Source organism: Leptodactylus fuscus, chromosome 11 (assembly GCF_031893055.1).
Source record: "Leptodactylus fuscus isolate aLepFus1 chromosome 11, aLepFus1.hap2, whole genome shotgun sequence".
NCBI lineage: Eukaryota > Metazoa > Chordata > Amphibia > Anura > Leptodactylidae > Leptodactylus > Leptodactylus fuscus.
In genome coordinates, this window is record NC_134275.1 from 67,025,023 (window position 1) to 67,047,435 (window position 22,413).

The window sequence follows — 22,413 nt, forward strand, 5'->3', positions numbered from 1 at the left end:
CCCAAGACCTGTTACTCACCATTAAGACCGCCCCCAAGACCGGTCACTTACTGTTAGGACCGCCCAAGACCGGTCACTTACTGTTAGGACCGGCCCGAGACCTGTCACTCACTGTTAGGACCGCCCCGAGACCTGTCACTCACCATTAGGACCGCCCCGAGACCTGTCACTCACTGTTAGGACCGCCCCGAGACCTGTCACTCACTGTTAGGACCGCCCCGAGACCTGTCACTCACTGCTAGGACCGCCCTGAGACCTGTCACTCACTGCTAGGACCGCCCTGAGACCTGTCACTCACTGCTAGGACCGCCCCCTAGGCTTAATCACTATCAAGCATAAAAAGAACAGAGAAATAAATGAATAAATGACTCTTTTCCCATAAAACTATACATCAATTTGCTCAGCTCCTCCTGCTCTATAACATGCTGCCTGCACATTAGACTCTATTTTCATAGTGACAGGTTCCCTTTAAGTGCCCACATTGTACAGTTATCAACAGCTGACAAAAATACTACCATTTCTTCTGGTAAAATGATGGAGACTATGATATATATATATATATATATATATATATATATATATATATATATATATATATCAGTGGGGTCCATCTGGTGCTGTAGGAGTCCATCATGCAACGTCTTCATCACAAACAAACATGAAACAATTGAGAATACAATTGGGAACTTACCCCAGTCATGTGGAAAAAAAATGGGACAGATATACTAATGCAAATGCATCATTCTCATGGAAAATTGTGTTGCATTTTTGTCAGATATTTCGATAACAAATAAGTAGTGAAAACTTAGACTAGACCATCTAAGGGTAAGGCCCCACATTGCAGATACGCAGCTTTTTTTGTTGCGATTTTTTGAGCCAAAGCCAAGAATGGCAACAAAAGGAATGAAACTCTATGAAAAGAACTCCTGGATTTAGCTAAAAAAAACCAAAACAATATTTGCAGCAAAAAAAGCTAAGTTTCCACAATGTAAGGCCTTAGCCTAAAAGTGCACCAGTCATTCAAACAGCATTAGACACTTTGATAATTCTGTCTCAGTTTCAAGGAATTTTCTGGACCATAATTGATTTTCATACTGACAACTTAGCCACAAGATAACTCATCTACTTATGATCTGTGGGGATCTGACACCCAGACCCAACACAGATCATCTGTGCCTCACTGCTCATATGCAAGTAATAGGAGAGGCCCCTTGTCCGCTAGCAGCTTACAGTACCCAAGGCTTCTATGCACAATCTATACATTGTGGGGAACCGCTCAGGTAGATGCTTGTAGCAGTGCAGGAAACAGGGACACAGACACTGGATTGCACATGAGTTCAGGCTTTATTCACTTGTAGTGCATTAACTGCCTATGCAAAGGCACAAATAACCAAAACAAACCCTTCTCGGCTGAGAACTAACTTAAACATAAGGAAATATACAGAACTATACAGGAGACTGGCTACCAGTCTCCCACCGTGTCAACAACAACGGGTGGCACAGTACCTGCTCTGTAGATTCAATTTGGACAGGTCAGCTCTGACAGTGTGGTGCCACACTCCTAGTCCTCACACACAGACTATTATCAGGCCTTGATTAGTCAGCTGACCTCCCTGGTGTGAATCTTTACCAAACACCCTTTAGCTGCCTGGCTGGGACATACCTGTCTTCCCAGACCACACCCTTCACTCTCTCACAACATGTTTCAGACCCCCCCCCCAGTATGAAAATTCAATTTTTGGCTGGGCAACCCCTTTAAGACCATCTAGTCTAAGTTTGCACTGTTATAGTCTTAGTTTATTGGCCTAGCTATATGACTCCAGGCAAACTTTGACATCAGTTTTCTGCAAAATATTAGGATGAAAAAAAATAAATTATTTTTACCTAACTCAAAATGCAAAAATAAATCCATTCCACAAGAAGCTGAAAGCAGGCAGCAGTGTTAATGAGTTCAATTGAAAAATCAGGAACTAAGTGCATAGACGTGAATCAGCCGTATTTCCAGAAAATATACAAATGACGCAAATATCCAATGCTCTAAATGTAGCAGTATGACAACAAATTTTTTTAAAAGCCAAAGTCCCCTGGTTCTTGGTAATATACATTCAACTGGTAAGCAAACAGTGAGGTTCAGGAAGGGACTACAAAGGGTTTGTTTGAAGTCTGTCACCATGGAGACACATAGAACTGCATAGGAGGGGTTGTCTGGGATAACCTAAAATCCCTACACTAATCTAAACACCCTCCCCCTCCTACTTTCTAAATAACATTGATCAAAAATGTATAGTTACTCATATCCTTGAGGGGTCATGTGACCGCCCCAGGGACATATTTTGATTATCTGGAGACGGTGCGGAAATGGATCATCATTACAACTCCCCCTCTCATCCACCCCATCATACCTACCCATCTTCCTCATGTCTGGGCTTCCTTCCTCAGGGGAACGGCTCCTCCTCCCTCGATGATGTTGCGGTGCGCATGCGCAATAGAAGCACTGAAGCTGACAATACATCTCTATTGCGCAAGCTGGGAGCATGCGCAATAAAGAAGTATTGAAGGCTACAGACACAGCGCTACGCGTTCTTGGCAGAAGGAATAAGACATGTAAAAGTATAATAGAGTGGGGAATAGGGAGGGAGGGAGTAGGGATGCGGAGGAGAGGTCGGCTGAATGAGTTAGAAAAGGCTAGCAGTGGGCGCAATAGCTAGGGAGACAGGGAAGGGGTGAGGAGTGAGCTGGAGAGGTGTACGGGAGCCTACAACTACCAAAATACATTGCAGTAGGAAGCTACACACCATGTAAACAGATATAGAAGATGCTTGCTAGGCCTTCCCATAGAAACCCCCAAACCACTCAAAACATTGCTAAAGTTATATGGGTGCACTTATTAACACATTAATAATACTTACAGACCTTTTTTTTTAAAAAAAAATATATATATATATAAATATTATATATATATATATATATATATATATATATATATATATATATACATATAAATATTATATATATATATATATATATATATATATATATATATATATATATATATATATATATTATATATATTTTTTTTTTTTTTTTCCTGGAAAGCCCCTTTAATTTCCTACTATATTCTGATATCTCCATAATACAGTCATATGGCAGGATCATACAACAGTACATGGTGAGGCCTAGCAGAGGATTGGCAACCAGTAAGATCACGTCTAGTGCACGTAGGAGCGGAAACACCATATAATAGCTGGGCAAAGATTGTGTTCAGTATCATAGCGTGTAGCCTAATACTTGTGCCAAGGCAGAGTGATTTATTAGTGCCCCCTGGCACCCATATCACATGCTTCAGCACCCCAATTCCTCCTGCCTTATCCAAGCAGCAATTTAGGACGGTTTTGGATGTAAAAACAATAGCCTCATACGCTCTTACCATTTATCTTGGGTTGGTGGCGTATAAACCTCTCGAGAGAAAAGCAGTTTTTAATAAAGTTCCCAATAAAGAAGCCGCTGAAATAACTCTTACTTTCCATTCCAAGTGTCAGCTTCATTGCTTACAATAATAAAGGCTTTTATAAGCGCGCGTCCTGACCATTGTTTACCGCATTTATTTTCATTACTTGACTTGGATTTTATAGCGGGGTTAAAGATTTCATGCTACTTGCAGCACATTTGCCATGTAAGGTGTCATGTTCCAAATCACATTAGGAATCACAAGGTTAGATTAAACGCTTGGCACTCGCAGTCTACGATGGAGATCTGAAAGCCGTAATTGACCGGATCGCCTCAGGTTATTGTCTCAAAGCTTCATGTAAAAACATCACTCAAAGCCTCAGTTAGATCATGAAAAAATCAAGTGATCGTAAATGGCTTGTTAAGATATAGTCCAGACCCTGCCTCCCGACCTTTTTATTATGAAAGAATGGGTGGGAAAGACCTTCATTTCCCACCCTTGGTCCCCAAGCCCTGATCCCTTACAATGGGATCTGTAATCAACTCTGCTGCCATCATACGTAAGACAGCCGATCCCTGCTGCCTCTTAGTGTAAGGTATTGGGTCTTGGTAGGAGATGTTCAACCCGGCTGCTGTATATGTGGGGAATTATACTATGGGGGGAGGGGGAAGTACTAAGCCACATACTGTGCGGAGGCATAATAATGGGGCATTAGTGCCACTAACCGTATAATGCCACATTAGCACCCCCCACGCAGTATAACGCCCCCTGTACACAGTATGAGGCCACATTATAAACCATCTAGTCAGATGCAACTTTTTGTCCAAAAAAATACCATAAATGCTGGACGTTTTCAGCTCCTGTTTAGCTTTGACTTGATGGTGGACTCCAGTCAACGGATCTTTACTAAAAGTAATAGAGTACCCTTGATATAGTGGATCATTCGATTCAGGATAATATACTACTGCATAAGGAAATATTCACATATTTATGATCTTACACATAGGGCAGTTCCGCTGACATGCCCAACCATACAAATAGCCATACAGAGTGGTGCAAATACATGGCAACATCAGCATAGCACCATGATGGAGGCATCTCCGTGTAAAATCTTCATCTGTCCATGGGCTTTGTCTGTTACTACTGTTTTCTTCCCCATTCAGATGAATTCCTCTCAACTGTTATACCAAACACAAACTAATGGACCCAAGTGGCATCATTTCTAGAAAAATAGCAGACCCTTGTTTTCTAACAATGGACATCCCCATAATGAATGTGCCATGTTAGATACCAAGTGCAGTGCAATGCCACAATCAGATCAGTCATACCATAACATGACTTTAAAGAGGACCTTTCACCATATTGGGCACGTGCGGTTTTGTATACCGTTAGAAAGCAGTCAGTGCGCTGAATTTAGCGCACTATTGGCTTCCTGTTCTGTGCCCCCAGTGAAGAGACATTGGTACTGTAGGAGAGGTAAGTACTAAGTAACAGTGTTTTTTATGTTTGTATCCTCCCTGCGTCTCCAATTATTTATACTCTGGGGTCTGAAAAGACCCTGGAGTATAATAATTATTTATGGGTGGTCCACTATGGGGCATAATACTGTGTGCAGGGGGGCCACTATGGGGAGGGGCTGGGGAGGCCCCATGTCAAATGTTCGTCTTGGGGCCCCACCATATCTAGATACGCCATTGAAATGATATAGGACTATTATGACGTGCACAGGTTCTAAATTTTAAAGCAGTTTTCCCACAATTATAGTTTATCTATCCCCAGAATGAGAGCCACTACAATCAAAGACTGAGAGACTGACAAAGGTTTGCTGTAGTAGGTCATCTCTCTTAGTCTTCTACAAATTGAATACAGTGACAGCCCCCACGTGTGACCATTATCCAATCTGTGACCATTATCCAAACCAGTGAGCCAGGACTTTTGTTCTCATGATCAGTGGAGGTCCCAGTGGTGAGACCCCCGAGGGTCAGACAGTGTAACCTGTACGTAGGTAATAGGTTAGGATTCTTGGGCTCCCTACTTTATGTTGGGTAGAGTTAATGGCACCATTGTACAGCCTAACCTTTTCATTGTAAGTCTACTAGAATATTTTCACCTTTGCTATACCGCTTGCATTTTCCTTTCAGCTAATTCAGTTGATCAGACAGAATAATTTTATTGCCTTGAAAGCAAACATGTTACTAAAATATTTATCCCGGGTCATGCTGTCTACCGGATTTATCAAGTGGATTTTTGATGGAGAATATTCTTGAACTTTTCAAACACTTCCCCTCTGCATGCCAAATGGTACTTTAAACAAGCACTTTGATAAATACATCAAAATACATAGAAAGCGCCTTCGCTACTTTGGATAATATCTTTCTGTAATTTTGACTTAAGGGATATGACGGGTAAATTTTTCCCTTTATTTGTTGTTTTAAAAAAAAGGGGATTTTCTTATTTCACATTCTGCTGCAATTTTTTTGTTTTTGTCGGATACAGAACGATATCTTAATATTTCAAAGCTTCGGTTTCATTCCCTCTGGCTCCATTCACCACTTCTGGAAAAAAAAAAATTGGGATTTTGACTCTGAAATGCTTCTTTTTTACATAATCATTAGGGATCAATTCATATGACTTCATTTACATTAGAAAAACTGCTACAGGTTATATAAAAAGCTTTTGTAGGGCTGGTGCTATGGGCTTATTCATTCCATTGTAAGCTATGTAGCCCTCCAGTCAATTCCTAAATGGGGAAACCATTACTAACTAGCAGATGACCAGTTTAGCTTCTTTCATCTAGATTAGTTTTGCTCTCTCATCCGTTTCACGCATTATACAATGCTTTCCTCGGATTTTCTTCCTGCTTGGTCTTCCAGGCATCATAAATGCCAATTAAAGGGACAGTGAAACTCGACAAAAACCACAAAACATAACTGCAGTTTTATTATATACGTGTATATTAAATGGCATGCCTACTTGTAGGTTTTCTCTCATATATATTATATATATATATATATATATATATATATATATATATATATATATATATATATATATATATATATATATATATATATTGTAAGCCGGTGGCTGGTCAGGTAATGGAGGGGGTGTACATCTCACCCAGACTACTCAGGTGGATGAGATGAGAAAACTCCAGGAATGTTTGTTCTCAACTTTCATCTGCTGAGCATTTTGGTAAATGCTCAGTATTGGGCTGGATTTTTAGGAATGACAGGTAGGTTGGTAGTGGGACTTGTCATTCCACCCTCCTCCAGTCCACACTTTGGGGATGTTCCGGCAGCGACTCAGCTGTTTAGTGTCTGCTCGTCAAGGAGGCTTAAGAAGTTGCTCCAGCAGCAGACCTTTGGCAGAGTTTGGCTGGAGAGCCAACAGAGAGGTCATATTTTTGGAGCTGTGTCCTGAATGATTCTACTGGCTTTTGGATTTCTGTTATTCTAGGTGAGGTCACCTATTCTATGTTTAGTTAGAACCTAGCCGGGCAGGGATTTATTTTTGTATTGTTTCCTTTTGTTCCTGCACTACCTTTTTCAGTGAAAATAAACTCTACCTTTGTTTTGGACTAAAAGAAACTGGACTTGTGTGTCTATGCCACCCCACCTAGCAACCCCAGAAGCCTGAGGGTGGCTTCACACCTGCGCCTGTCTCCTCTTTTGGGTTTCCATCTTCTGCCGAGAGAAGCTGGACATTAAATGGAAACCCGGCAGTTTTCAAACCCATTCACTTTAATGGGTTTTTGAAGTGACCACCCATGAGTATCTTCTGCCTCTCTGCGTCAAAAGCATTTTTTTTTTTTTTAAACCGGGGACAAAGTCCTGCATGTCCAACTTTGTGTCTGGTTAAGAAAAAACAGTTTCGCTGCGGAGAGGCAGAAGATGTTCACAGGCGGTCACTTTATAAACCCATTCAAGTGAATGGGTTTGAAAACTGCTGGGTTTCCGTCTCCTGCCCAGTTTCTCTCAGCACAAGACGGAAACCGAGAGCAGAGACCGGGCGCAGGTGTAAACCCGCCCTAACTTACTGTTTTTTATTATTTATCAGGGCAAGCATGTTGTGCAGTGGTATACACACAGTAAGGCGGTTTCACTAATAACGTCTAATACTTAGACCGTGTCAACCTACACTGGATGGGTTGAAATGCATCAAATTTATCAGTGACTCATACTGAATTTCTTATATTGTCTAATCTAATGTTTACACCACCTATCTGATTAGCTTTTTGAAGCGAAAAAACAGTCACAAGTGATATTAAATCCCCTATTCATAGAAAAAAAATGCTAAGTGTTGAGTCATTTTCTGAGACTCCCACCAATCGCGGTAGAATTGGGTTAGGATAGTGTGCAACTTTAAAAAGATATGTTCTTATGATTGCGTGCCCTCACTGTTATCTACAGATCTACTGTAGGACAAGCAGTTCAGAGAATTGCAGTTTGCTGTGTCGGGCTCTGGGAGCTGTGGCTATCTACGTGAACACAAAGCTCACAATGTGTCTGTTCTCTAGAAGCATGATAAGCGTTCTATGAAACTTGTGCAATGTAATATACATTAACTGTGCATATTATTCAATCTGCATTTATATTATATTTCTATTAATTATAATAAATAATCTCTCACTGCAAAGGCAAAATGATACTTTATAGTTTCTGGTTGATCAAATGGTCAAAGCCACCTCTCCCAGCTTGCTGAAGAATACAGGAAGTGGGAGGAAAAGAACCCAGACCATCCTGCCAAGACAGGGAGATGGAAAAACCCCTTTACAAGTTTATTTCTATATATCTATATCTCTATCTATCTAAAAACACTGTAGACTTTACAGTTATCTCATTAACCAAAAGGTGCTAAAATTGCTGTAAGAACATTATTCCTTTTGGGTTATAGTAACTATATTATACTATATAATAATTGACATAAATATAATATGATTTTGTCTGCAGACAGGGAATATTGTATATTATCTCATTAAGTCTACATTCACAGAGAAACCTCTCCAAGATAACTCACCAATTGGTGGTGGTGGGTGGTCTTCTCAAAGAAGATGGCTAGTATAGAAAAGTGAAAATAAGTCACAGAAAATGACCTGGAAAGGAATTAAGTCTTCTCAAAGAGAAGTTTCGGAGAGGTTAGACCCAGATCACATCTGTGTTCGGTATTCCGCTTGATGTCCCTTGAATGGAATACGAATGCATTAAAAAACGCTTAGCAAAGAAAGCACACAGACCCCATAGATTATAATGGCGTCCATGTGGCAAGCAGCACTTTTCCATCCACATAATTCATGTGGACACCACACGGAAAACACATGGACCCCATTATAGTCTATGGGGTCCATGTGGTTTCTTAGCTCACCACTTTTTAATGCGTTCAGTATTCCAATCGGGGGAACGCCAAGCAAACTCCCTGAACGGAATACCGAACGCAGATAGGAACCAGGCTTTACACTGTAGATAGTTGAGCTTGTATATTACACATATTTTTAGTATAAAGTAAATCATAAAGGTAACAAATATCTCAGTTATTTACCTTAGGTCAGTGGGTTCTGTAGAACTTCTCTTCCACAGTTTTGGTATCAAAACAATTTATTTTTCATCAACGGATACAAGAAATGTGTATTTCAGCTTTTAAGAAAATGCGGCGTTTAAAGCAACATGGTCTTGACCTCACAGTCGAGATGAAAACAGTGGCCGCTAAATATATGTGCATGTGTCCGAGGACAGGGCAATTTTCTCACATAATGTTCACATAATGCTACACAGTCAAAATGTTCTCGCTACAAGGAAGATCTTTGCCCTTTCATTTCATGAAAACCAGTTAATACATTTCGACAGCCTCTTCTTGTTACTTGTCAACGCTAGAGACAATTGAACAATGGAAGGAAAGCGCGAGTCTGGGTTTGTCAAGTGTTGATGGGTTTAAAAACGCTTTATCCCTGATCCATGGGAATGAGTTAAGCTTCTAAACTTTAAGATTCTTCAATAAATCCAAGTTATAACATCTATCAGTAAAAAGTAATGAAACCAGAAGTACTTGTCTACCGCTAATGACTAAATATAATTTTGGTGTCCAGCCTAGAATCTTGGCGGAGAACAGTTCATGGCGTACTTTCCTCCACTTGTTGCTTGGTGACAGGTAAAGGGTGTTATTTTTGCTCCGGATACAAGAAACTAATGTAGATATAGAAGTGTGGTATAGTAAAACCCTGATACAATCACAATGATAAACCCATCAAGACTCACCCTGTATTCTGCAGGGGGAAACCTGGTAATTAACTGCCAAGAGATGATGGATTTTCTGACACCGCTGTCACCGCTTGGGTTATAAATCATTCTTTATGGTCTCCAGTAGCGCAATCCCACAGAAGGCAATCATTACTCCAATTCAGCACTCATTTTAGCACATTAACAGGATTTTTTGTATTCACTAGAAAATGTTACTTATTGTTTAGAATAGAAATCAATTCAGTCTCAATGAGTGAGCCGACAAGTTCTGGGTACGTTGGAGTTACAGGTCCAAGTGGTGGTCATATAGTCACACTACTTAGAAAGAGACCATGGGAAGAATATGCAAATCTGTCTTCCATGTCTTCCAGTGAGCAACCTCTATTGATTTGCAACACTGAGGCACCTGACTTCCTAATTACATCATAGAAGACAGATTTGCATATTCTTCCCATGGTCCCTTGCACAGTGGAGTGCTAAAGGCTTAATAAGTCTCCACACACCTAAATGGTGGTCTCTCCCCAAGGAGTGACGATATCCCCCTAACCCTGTCTAAGCCTCTCACCTCTACCAGGTTAGTCTTCTCTACACCGGGCTAACGAGATGCAATAACATCGAAACGGCCGTCCTCGGTTGAGAGACTATACCTGGTAATAATCCCAGCATCATTGCAAAACAAAAGCCTCTTGGAAGCTCGAGCATGATGTTAAAGGGAGCAGCCTCTATTGGGCCATATCACTGAGATTCTGTCTTCCTATTTACATCAGGGAAGACAGGCTTGCACATTCCAGTGAGCGCCCTCTATTGGCTTGCAACACTGAGGCACCTGACTTCCTAATTACATCATGGAAGACAGATCTACATATTCTGCCCATGACTACTTGGAAACACAAGCAAGTTGCAAAATATCCCAAAACTTTTTTTTAATATATATATATATATATATATATATATATATATATATACACATACATACACACTCACTTCCTGTATTCCTTATCAAACAGTCAAAGCCGTCTCCCCCTAGCTTGCTGAACAGGACACTCTGAAGTATCACAATACTTTTTAGGATTACTGCAAATCTAATATAAATGCAGATCAAATAATATCCACATGCTTCTAGAGAATGGACTCAGTGTTATCTGTTTGTTTACATAGAGAGATAACAGACATGGCTTTATCAGCAAACTGCAATGAGCTGAACAGAAGAGCCGTAGATAACAGTGAGAGAAGTGAGTGATGTCACTTGTCCTGTTTATCATACATCAAGCCGTTTAAACGGGGTAGGGACTCAATTGAAGATGACCCTCATTCAGGGTGATCTGTCAAAGCATCTTTAGAGGAAATGTACTATGTAGCACAGGATTTTGGAAGATTGTAGGGTCATAGACAGTGTTATAGCTTATAGATTAGGTATTCCAGTTGGCACAGTATCATTCATGATGTTTTGATCAAAGATCAGCTCCAAGTGGGTGCCTCGAATGTTGATGTCTGAGCAAAAATCATGTAACCAATGAGTTAGCCAAGAGAATTTACACATTCTAAGAAATCCAGGAGACTTCTATTCTCGGGTGGTTACAGGTGATGAATCATGGATCCACTACCCTGATCCTGAGACCAAAAACAGAGTCCATGTAGTAGAAGTGCAAGGGGTCATCAACTCCAAAGAAAATTTCATGTGCAGCGGTCAGCTGGAAGGTCATTGCAACTGTCTTTTGGGAGGTGTTGTATTACTAGAATAAATGCACAAAGACGACACTTACTGGAGACCCCTATGCTTTGACAAGGAAAGTATTATGTGAGACAATCCAAGAGAAACGTTGTGAGTAGTTGTCGGCAGGTGCGTTACTGTTTTACAAAAATGTGCCAGCTCACAAATCACAGCCTGCTATCAGGGAATGCGGCTTCCCTGAGCTTAACCATCCGCCCTACAGTCCAGACCTGGCTCTAGTCATTACTTTCTCTTTTGTAACTTAAAGAAATTTGTCCATGGGCCAAAATTTCCTGATGCGAATGCTGTCAAAGAGGAGGTAACAGGTTTCTGCACCACCGACAAGTCTCCTCCTATACTAATGGTTTCCAATCAATGGCGGTGAAGTGGAATAGGTGTCTTGAGGTCCAGGGCAGATTACATTGAAAAGTAGAAAGTAAATGTTTTTATATTCAGATAGACAACGTATTGAACACCCCATGTATGTGCTGAAACATTCGATACTGCAGTTCTGTTCCTCACTCTGAGTTTCACAATTGCATTTAGAGATGTAAAACATTCCTTGCCCATCTGCTAATGTTTATGTACAGTTTGTGGTCAACACTTAACTTACTGTGTATAGAAGTTCCCATGACTTGTCTTTAACCTCTAACATATCAGTAAACGCAAACAAATGGGAACCAATTACAATTAAAAAGAAAAAAAAATCTACGTTCTATTATTCTCATATTTTCTGCATCCATTTAATGCGGAACCCGGTGCTACTAAAGTCCAATGCAATTCACAAGCTATAAGTAGTAATAAAAGAACATCTAGCGTATTTTAACTCTTGTTAAAGGGAACGTCTATATTACGAATCTATGTTGAACACTTGGACTTTCCAGTCCTCTCTGTTTGTATTGTGTGCTTTTTGATTAAGACATATCCTCGATTGGGCTGATATTTTCTAGGTCATTTATGTATATTGGATGTTTTTTGACCTTTATGTGCTATGCTTTTGTTATATCTATGTTGAACATGTTGTGAGAAGGTGACAGGCAGAGTGCTGGAGTCCAGATATATCAGCCCCAGGTTTCTGACATATGTGTGGTCCAAGGACAATCTGGAGTAGGCCTCAGCCCAGGTGTAGATCCTTGGCTTATTACTGGGCCAGAAAAGACTGCAGATCCTGCATTGCAGTGCAGTTCCATGAGGTGAAAGGAAGTGTCTGGGTCTGTCCTATAACCCCGAGTCCTGTGAGACAATATTGCACCTGTTTTGTTTGTATGGCTGGTAGTAAGCCACATGTATAGTTAGGTTATCCATTCTGTTTAGTTAGTTGCTCAGACGAGCAGTTTTTTTTTTTTTTTTTGCCTGAAGTTAAGGCTGCAAATAAACCAGTTTGCTGCATATTTTGTGTCCCTGTCTTGACAGTTTGGGTCCGCACCACTCCCAACTTCCCCACAATATCCATAACATGGCACTAAACTCTTTGGGCCCATATTGTACTATACTTACCTTTGTCTTTGATTTCATATAGAAGTTTTGAGAAATAGATTATTTTTTTCTTTATGAGAAGTAGCTTATATATTCTAAGGGACCATCTGCATTCAGAGAGGAGGTGCTGCTAACAATGGAAGGGGAGAGTCAAACAGGTACATGGTACACAGTGGATGTAATGGCTTTATATCCATCAGGTCTTCACCCATGAGTTTCTTTGTTTTTTTAGCAAAGAGTTGGACTGTGTGTAGCCAATGTAATCTATATTCAATGGCGACACCAATTCACTGTAGGCAATGGATCCAAATTCTTGACCCAACACCAAAAAAAATACTAAATACTAGAATATTCCTTTAAGGGTTGTTTTTCCGGCTGGTTATCCCCATGTGTTGCAAAGGCAAAAATTCTGAACTTGTGAGATGTAATTTTTACAGTAACTTCCACTCATGTCATAGAAAATAAAAATAAAAAACAGAATAAGAAACTGGTCGGCACTGGCAGCTGTATTGTCCTCAAGGGTTTGTTCCTTCTTTCTGTATTCCAAATAAATCTAAAGATTGTGGTTAAGTACTCAGTTCCTGTTTTTACACAGGTGCCTGGAAAATACTTATTATCTTTATTTTAAGACGATGAAGCCACAGACCACATGTACTGCACAAGACACTTAAAGCCGTAAACTTAGACAAAATACTGGAGTTGTAGAAAAATATGGTAAGCGGAATAAAGTAAATCTCAAAAGTGCTGATATCGCTGGTCATGATCTGTTGCCTATATTTACCCCAAAATGGAGGGGGTATGTTTGACATGAAGTTTCTGAAGGATGACTAAGGGAGCGTTCACACTACAGTCGGTGTCCGACAACTAGTGTCCGCTGCTAATGTCTGTTCAAAATCTTGCACGGACATTAGCAGCGGACACTAGCTGTGTCCATGACATTTTGCATTGATTTAAATGGCGATCGGGTGCGTTCTATTACACTCCGTGTCTGTCCTTAAATGTCCATTCCCAAAGATGTCCGACTTTTCAAGCGGACAGAAAAAACCTACATGTCGGGTTTTTCTGTCTGCTTGAAAAGTCGGACATCTTTGGGAACGGACAGTTAAGGACAGACACGGACTGTAAAAGAACGCACCCGGGGTCCATTTAAATCGATGCAAAATGTCACGGACACAGCTAGTGTCCGCTGCTAATGTCCGTGCAAGATTTTGAACGGACATTAGCAGCGGACATTACTTGTCGGACACCGACTGTAGTGTGAACGCTCCCTTAGTCATCTATAGTTGAGAACACCCAGTTAGCTCATGTCTCGTAACTACTATATGGCACGGGGTAACTGAGGACTGCATGTAAGGCTACGGTCTCGCGCTTTCAGGACTTTTCTCTCCACCAATTTCAGGCAGAAACCCCGCAGAGACAATTATAGTCTAATGTATTTCACAAATGCGAAAGAAACAAAGAAAAAAGTCTCGATCTCACCATATCAGTATGCTCCAAAATTACCTTCCGGGTGCACGGCCTTTAACCTCTGGACTGGAAAAGGCAACTCCACAGCTGAATCTTTAACCAAAAATAGTAGGTCCGCACTCCTCGGGTTCCATAAAATATAACTTTTAATAAGCCATTAAAAGCTCACACAACATAGAACACTTTGTGAAAAAGTAGGAAAAAGACGCATAGTGCTTAAAATCGCCGACGCGTTTCGAAGCTTTACAGCTTCTTAGTCATGGCATTACTAAACCTTCTCGTGTACCCTTATATACGTAACATAGCAGCTGTACAATCAATAGAGTAAACACACCCATTATAACGATTACTTTAGCTTCCAACCATTCTCTTAAATTACTAAAACAGTCATTTTCTAAATAAGTCTATATACTATATTTGCATTCAATATTTCCTGTTTTCATTTGTTTGCATCATTCCTATACTTTCATTCTTTATTTACCTTGATCGGCAGGCTCCTATTCCCCATTCATACATGTCTCCGTCCCACGTGACACCATCCAACCTATCCTGCTACGTCTCCATATCCGGCCCTCTAGAGCCTTGCTGGCCTGTCAATTTCGGGTCACGTGGTTCAATTTGACCAATCACCATATCTCTCAGTCTATTCGCTTTGCTACGGAACATATGAGGACATAAGAGCATCATATGTATAATAGCTTTACTGCAATGTTAGACTTACTATAGCACTATATGACTAAAGGGGAAAGAGATCGAATTTGTCTATCCTCTAAGTATAATTTCCCATATATAATCTGCCAAACTAATAAATATAACTAAGGTCTGTTCTTATATTTAGTCCTGACGGTATTCTACAATTGAACTTAAGAATATAAAAGGCTTCCCTTTTCAGCAATCTATCTTTATGGTTACCCCCTCTGATATTATCTCTTACAATCTCCAACCCATAAAAGCGCATGGTGTGAATTCTACCTTGGTGCATACTAGAGAAATGTTTTGAAGCTCCTGACATTAATTCTGTTTCCCCCTTTTCACAATCTCGCATATGCTCTAGAATTCTAGTGCCTAATCTCCTCCCAGTACACCCCACATAGTCCAACTTGCATTCCAAGAAACCCCGCAGAGACAATTATAGTCTATGGGGTCCGTGGGTTTCCACGCGTAACCCGAACACTGGTGTGAACCTAGCATAATAGTACAGGCAGTGGTTTCACTAGGAATGGCACCGCCCCATGGCAAAATTTTCCCCAGAAACCCCAACCGACTCCCCTTCCTCCCCTTCGCATTCCTGTGCACAGTATGATGCCCCATAGTGGCCCCTGTACACTGTATTATGCCCCATTTTTGACAACCCATGAACAATTATTATACTCTGGGAATCTCAAAAAACCCCAGAGTATAATAATCGAAGACCTAGGGGACGATACAAAGCATTAAAAAAACAAAAACAAAACAACCCCCAAAAAACACTGTGACTTACCTCTCACTGGCTCCAGCGCACTCCCCACTGAAGTCAACCATCTTCTATGATAGACCAGATGTCACCTGACTCAGCCCAACATTGTGACGCATAATGACGCTGGCCTGGGCCATGTGACGTCTATGACATCACCAAGCATGTCCGAAGCTTGCTGGAGCATAGGAGAGGTAAGTAACAGCATTTTTTATGTTCCCTCACCTCGAATACGGGGATCCTCTGACATATGCCAAATGAACTATGGCCATGCATATCCAATACAATAGAGTTTTAGAGTTGGCCAAACTTAGCTGACCATCTAGTCAGTGTATCAACAACTTAAGAAAGTCATTGATCTTGCCACTCTTTGCAGTAACAACATTTGCGGTATAGGATGCCACTTAGGCTGCGTCTAAATCATACAATGCAAATTTCTGACCTAAATAACCTCAGACCCAGATATGTCATTCAATATACTGCACAATAGGTTAGTGAAACTTTGCAAATGAGTAATAACATATGTACATTGCTTCATGCATACACCAAAGTCATATTTACGAAGCATGGACATGGACAATATGGCATCCCTATGGCCACTTATTACATGTGATAGATCTGGAATGGTGGGCGCCATTCTCCATAAGAAGTTAGGCCATAGTGTCACAGTATCGACAACCTACGGTATCCTTGTATTCTTATTCTGCTCTGTAGATTATAGATTTAGTCGTTTCTGTTCCTGTTATTACTGTGAGACATTTACACTTGAAACCCAATCTCTTGCACGTCTTCATTTCAAGGATAAACTCCATCACAGGCGAATTTATCCCTTATTACCATATAAAAGCGCAGAATGACAATCACGATCAATATCTTACTAGGACCTCATTACAATATACTGCATATAAGAGGATGACATGGAGGGCGGCATGCTGGTGGGAAGTCCACATGAAAGTAAAAAGAGTAAAGGAAGAAAGACATTATCTTAATAAAACAGTATATACACAAATCCCTTGTGTTACAGGTATACATTATTCCTGTACCAATTCTAACCTAATCTCACATTACTGGTATAGTAAGGAATCCTAAGGGCTCATATACTGATTAAGGATGTATATTGTATGGCTCCATAATACAGTGCCATAAACTCTCATGGGTCCATATTCTACGTCTAGACTGCTTTATTATGTATTCCTAATAATTCTTAGAGGGAAAGATATAATGTTGTGTTCTATCCCATGCAAGCATTACATCTGATGGGTAACGTGGTACTCAGTAGAGGCCCAGTAGTTACAGATTCACAAAAGACCTGTAGGTCAGCATGTGCCACACCATACATTGATTTTGCCATGTGAATGTGTCTTTTGCAATCTTCATGGTTCCAAGTAAAAGTAGTAATGGGGTCCCCAGTTACCATAAGCTATCTATCTATAATATCGGTATCATCATATTGTAGTGAGGTCTTTTGGGCCACTCAGACTCCAGGGCCCGGTTGCGATTGCTACCTCTGCACCCCCTATAGCCACACCCCTGTTTAGCATGGTGTGCTATAGTGGCATGGTGTGGTATAGTGCCATAGTGGTTAGCATGGTTGCCTTGCAGCATTAGATTTCTGGTTTTGGATCTGACCACGGACAAAATCTGTGTGATGTTTATATGCTCTCCTTGTGCAGATTTCCTCCGGGTACTTTGGTTTCCTCCCACATGCCAAAATTATACTCATCATTAAATTAGTTTCCTACAAAATAACTGACTTTTGTGGGTGTTGGGGGATGAGCGCTGGTACAGTAGCCACTAACACCCCTAATCTACAACACTCCCTGCTCTCTGAGTCCCTTGGTGAGAAGAGCGCATTACAAATGGTTGTCATTTCCCTTAAGATTCCAGTTCTGAGCTCGCGTTCTAACGGTCCCAATTCTAGAACAGTTTGGATTGAAGCTTCACTTCTCTCCTCAATTCATTATTACGTGGGAAAATACATGGTGACACCTATGGATTTGTAAAATGGCCACTGTAATGGAGCCAATGGAGAAGGTGCCTCTTCTTAGGTTTGCTCTTCCGTCGTCTGCATGGTGGTCTACATAAGGCTTTCTTCTCCATGTATTGCAACATTTGCAATGGAGAAGAAAGCATTACAAAATGGTCCGGTCTGTGAGCTAGTAGGATAATGGGGCTGTAATTCACCACGAGATCCTCTCTACATACAGAGGAAGAGGTGTAGTTGTTGGTTTTAGTACTAGATCTTGTGGATATGTTTCCTATGTGCATGTACTAGATGTGGCAGACGCAGATATTATTACTGTAATCTAAAGCTGTCACTAGATAAATTTAGTTACCAGGAGGAATACTTTCCAATAATAGTCAGCTCCGCTGTAAGAGTGTCCTCATTTATCCAAACCCTTAAGACGACAGAAGAAATGAGCGAAGGAAACTGGTTTTCCCCTATGTGACCATAGGCCAGCAGACACAGGAAAAGGTTTCCAAAATGTATTTTTATATCACAACAGTCCCTTCCGTGTTTGTAGGATGTAAAGTGACCTATCACATCCGGAGCTATTGTACAGAACTATAAGGTCCACTTAATGTACATACGTCTTGACAGTGCTTGTCTGGCTGAAGTTTATAAATATATGTATTGTAGGAACAATGATTTTATAGAAGACTAGGCATAGAGAGTCACTGTAACAAATAGATCTGGTGGCGATAAAAAAAAAAAAGAAAAAAAGTAAAGATGCTAAAATCCATCTTTTATGGATTTTTATGGGACACTGCGCGGTCCTGTTATAGAGAAACAGATCCCAATAGTGACTTTGCAGAAACAGATAGACAACTAATAGACAAAATGCAATTCAATGCAGTTGTTGTGTACTGTACCAACAACAACAAAGAAAATCTTAGAGGTTGTCCAGGATTTAGGGGAAACTCAGGGGCACTTGGGGTGGGTGTAAAACTAAATAAAAAGGAAATACCCATCCTCAGCTCTACATTGTCCAATCCCGATCTCCTTTCCCTCCGGTGTCCAAAGTCGACTTGCTAGAAATGGAAAGGCCCACATGGCTGTTAAGATCCATCAATGGCTTCAGCACTCAATCACCAATCATTTCTCCTACAGTGGCATTAAAGAGTGGAATGAATCTGTAATACGCATGTGAACAAGACCTTATTTCAGGTTTAGTTTGCAGATGTATCATTTATACTCTTCTACAAGGCTAAGAATTCTGAATTGTGTTGATGAAGGTGAAGAAGGTACTGTTCTTTATTAAAGAGAACTTGCCAGGCCAATATAAACCAACCCAAGTCCCTATGGTCCTGGGGTTTAGTGTCCCAAATAGTTCTATTGCAACACCATTCAGAAAAACAAACCTGAGGAGTCTCAACGGACTCCTTTGGCCGGGTTCACATTGGAGTTTCTTGGACCGGATGGCGGAGGCCACCTCAGAATCCGGTCCAAAAAACGGCTAGCTGGATGCTGGTGTATTGTATACAATGCACCAGCAACCAGTCGCTGCACTCTGCTCCAGATTAGGCCCAAATGATTGGGCTAAGTCAGGAGGGAGTGATTCAGCCACAGATTCTACCTCAAGATAGGGCAAGTAGCTTCTTTTTTCCGCGAGTGGGAACAAACAGTTCGCGGAAATAGGAACCCATTTAATTCAACAGGAGGCAGTTTGAGTCAGACTCTAACACAAATTCAAAATCTGGCCCAAAAAACCCTGCGTGAACCTGGCTTTTCTGGTGCTCCTAGCGCCTGCGCAATTGCTCAGTGGTCCACACTAGAGATGAGCGAGTACTGTTCGGATCAGCCGATCCAAACAGCACGCTCACATAGAAATGAATGGACGTAGCCGGCACGCGGGGGGGGGGGGGGGTTAAGCGCCGGCTACGTCCAAGCGGAAGTACCAGGTGCATCCATTCATTTCTATGGAGCGTGCTGTTCGGATCGGCTGATCCGAACAGTACTCGCTCATCTCTAGTCCACACCAGATATTCCAAGCATGCACACTGAAGCGACTGGAGAACTGCACCAGGAATACACCTGCTGGGGGAATATAAAGAATTTTTTCTCCCCCCTCCCCCCCCTCACTATGGGCTTGGATACAAGGAGGTTATTTCAGACACTTCCTTAAAGAGACACAGCATTGTATGGAGATTTACTTTAAGGAAATACTCCATGGGAAGATACTATGCAAATAAACCCATACCAACAAAACCCAGCGACGCCATTGTTTTGGAGGTCCCTGCACCCATCGGTACGGAGCAAGGTTGCTCCATGGCTGGATGAGCTGCTATAGACAAAGTATATTCAGATACCTTATTTATAGCATCCCACAAGAAGCCTCTAAAGGCTAACAAGCCTGACAATATAACATCCGATACATAATAGATCTCCATAGTTAGCAGTAAATGGGGTATTCCATATGATTTATGCCACAGACACATCATTACTATATACCATAGAGCAGCCACAGATAAAAATAATTCCTAGCAGACATAAAAAAGCAAACATCTGGCTCCTCAGGAGAGGAATTCTACACAAAGTGCGACAAAGCTAAAATGTTTAATCGTCCAGGATATTTTCACTGTTTCCTTCTCTCTTGTTTATATCAAAGGAGATTTCGATTCCACCCTTTCCTGCCTCCCGGACTTTTCTAAATGACGCTTTATCATCATTGTGTTGTACGCGGCTTACACCACAGGTGTTATTTTTATTCTTTGTGTCTACAGAAGGAATTTCTTAATGTCTACATTCAAAGGACCACTGCAAACATTACATAAACCAAGGCAAATGCCTTGGGTAAACAGCTGGGGAAAAACTAGAGGCGGCCATTGTTTGCATTTATAGTAGATAAAGACTTCTAGGAGGTCCTCAAAGTACAGCTCTTAAATCACACAGAGGCGACGGGAATTAGGAAATGCTATAATTCATTTCAATAAAAATAAGAATGGTCATCGGTGAAAGGTGGTGCAAGAGTTTGGGCAGGAATTGTTCATTTCAAGTCTGAAGATAAGATATTTTCATGGATACCGGGGTGGGGTAGTAATTTCATTGCCATTTAGGGTTGAGCCAATTTCAGGATCAGTTTTAAAATCCGATTTTCGATAATTTTCCAGCCCATCGTGAAATTTTCTCGATCGCCAATCGGGATCCGATCTTTCCCGATACCGATCACTCAACCCTATTAATGATATATACGTGAATAGGGTTGATCCGATCTTGAGATAACCTCCGACCTAGATCCCGCCGGAAAAGATCGGGATCGGAATTCCAATCAACGATCGGAATCCGATCTTTTCTGATCCCAATCGCTCAACCCTATTGCCATTATGGCAGCTGAGCACATTATAGGACACGTACAGCCCGGTGACAGCGTAACATAGCACAAAGCAATGAGGGGAGTGTAGGGGATAGACATAATACAGCAGACAGGACAATACAAAGCATATAACAAGTATACAGCAATGACAGTACAGCAAGGATAGCATAATGGGGAGATAGGGGAATGTAAGGAGCCCATACACAATGGTTGTGCCACAGTACAACGCCATGCGGTAATAACAGTTATAAAGTCATAAAGAAAGCCTATGGATATGTTCACACAGAGTTTTTTGCAGGCTGATTTTTTTGGCGGACTCCACCCAAAAATCTCACATTCATTTCAATGGGAGTCAGTAGCAGTAGCGACGTGACCTACCTTCAGACAAATTCCGCCTTGAAAAACGCTTTGTCACGGTTTTTAAATGCAAAAAAACCAAGAACCTGTTCACACGGTGGAATTTACCACAGATTTTGCCCCTGAATCTGATCAAATTCCTCCCAAAATCCACTTCCCATTGGTTTCAATGGGAGACAGAGATTGCAGCAGGACACGGAAAAAAGAAGCGTCCTGCTCGATCTTGCTGCGGGGTCCGTGGCTCGAGACTCCCTCCTGATGAGGCCCATTCATTCGGATCTAATCAGGAGTGGGATGCCACCACGGAATGATGATGTACTTCATTGGTATCCCATCACTGCTAGACCTCTTCATTTTCCTCCATGTGAACAGATCCTAAGAGTCCTGCTTGGTAGCTTTTCCTGGGGAGGTAGACTTGAAGATCAGTTGATCGTATGCGAGTGGGGACTCCATGCTTTTTTCCGATGAGTCCTGGTAGCAGTTAAACAGCTTTTTCTATGAAAATCCTAATCAAATCACGAAAAACCTTTATACCCCAAAGCTCAGCATATCCATCTCTATCCTTCGCTGACCTTAGACAGCGACACCTGATAGATAAGGCTAGAAATTAGTATGCAGAAGATTTCCATCAGACGTTTCAGCTTTACATGTCTGAAATAATAGCTCTTTGTACATTCACTATAAAACCTGGCTGGGCAATGATTGAAATATCAGACAATGGCTTTCAGTGGAGAAGCTAGAAAACATGTGCTAACTATAAGTTACATCAACTAAAGCCGATAATGACCGCACACGTGGCCGTGTCAAAGAATGCTGTTCATTAGAGGAAGCGCAGGAGATGCATTATCAGGCACCGGACTATTCTTTCTCGCTACTGAAACTTAATTAACTAGAATTTTTTTTTTTATTTGCGGCTTGATGAGGATGTAAATGTTGCCTCGAAAACCCCATTT

At 41.1% G+C, this 22,413-nt stretch overlaps 1 protein-coding gene across 1 annotated transcript in view; it reads left to right on the plus strand.

The window, feature by feature from the left end:
* NRK (Nik related kinase) overlaps positions 1 to 22,413 on the plus strand; it is a 181,152-nt gene that overhangs the window by 13,867 nt on the left and 144,872 nt on the right. The window lies entirely within an intron of this gene.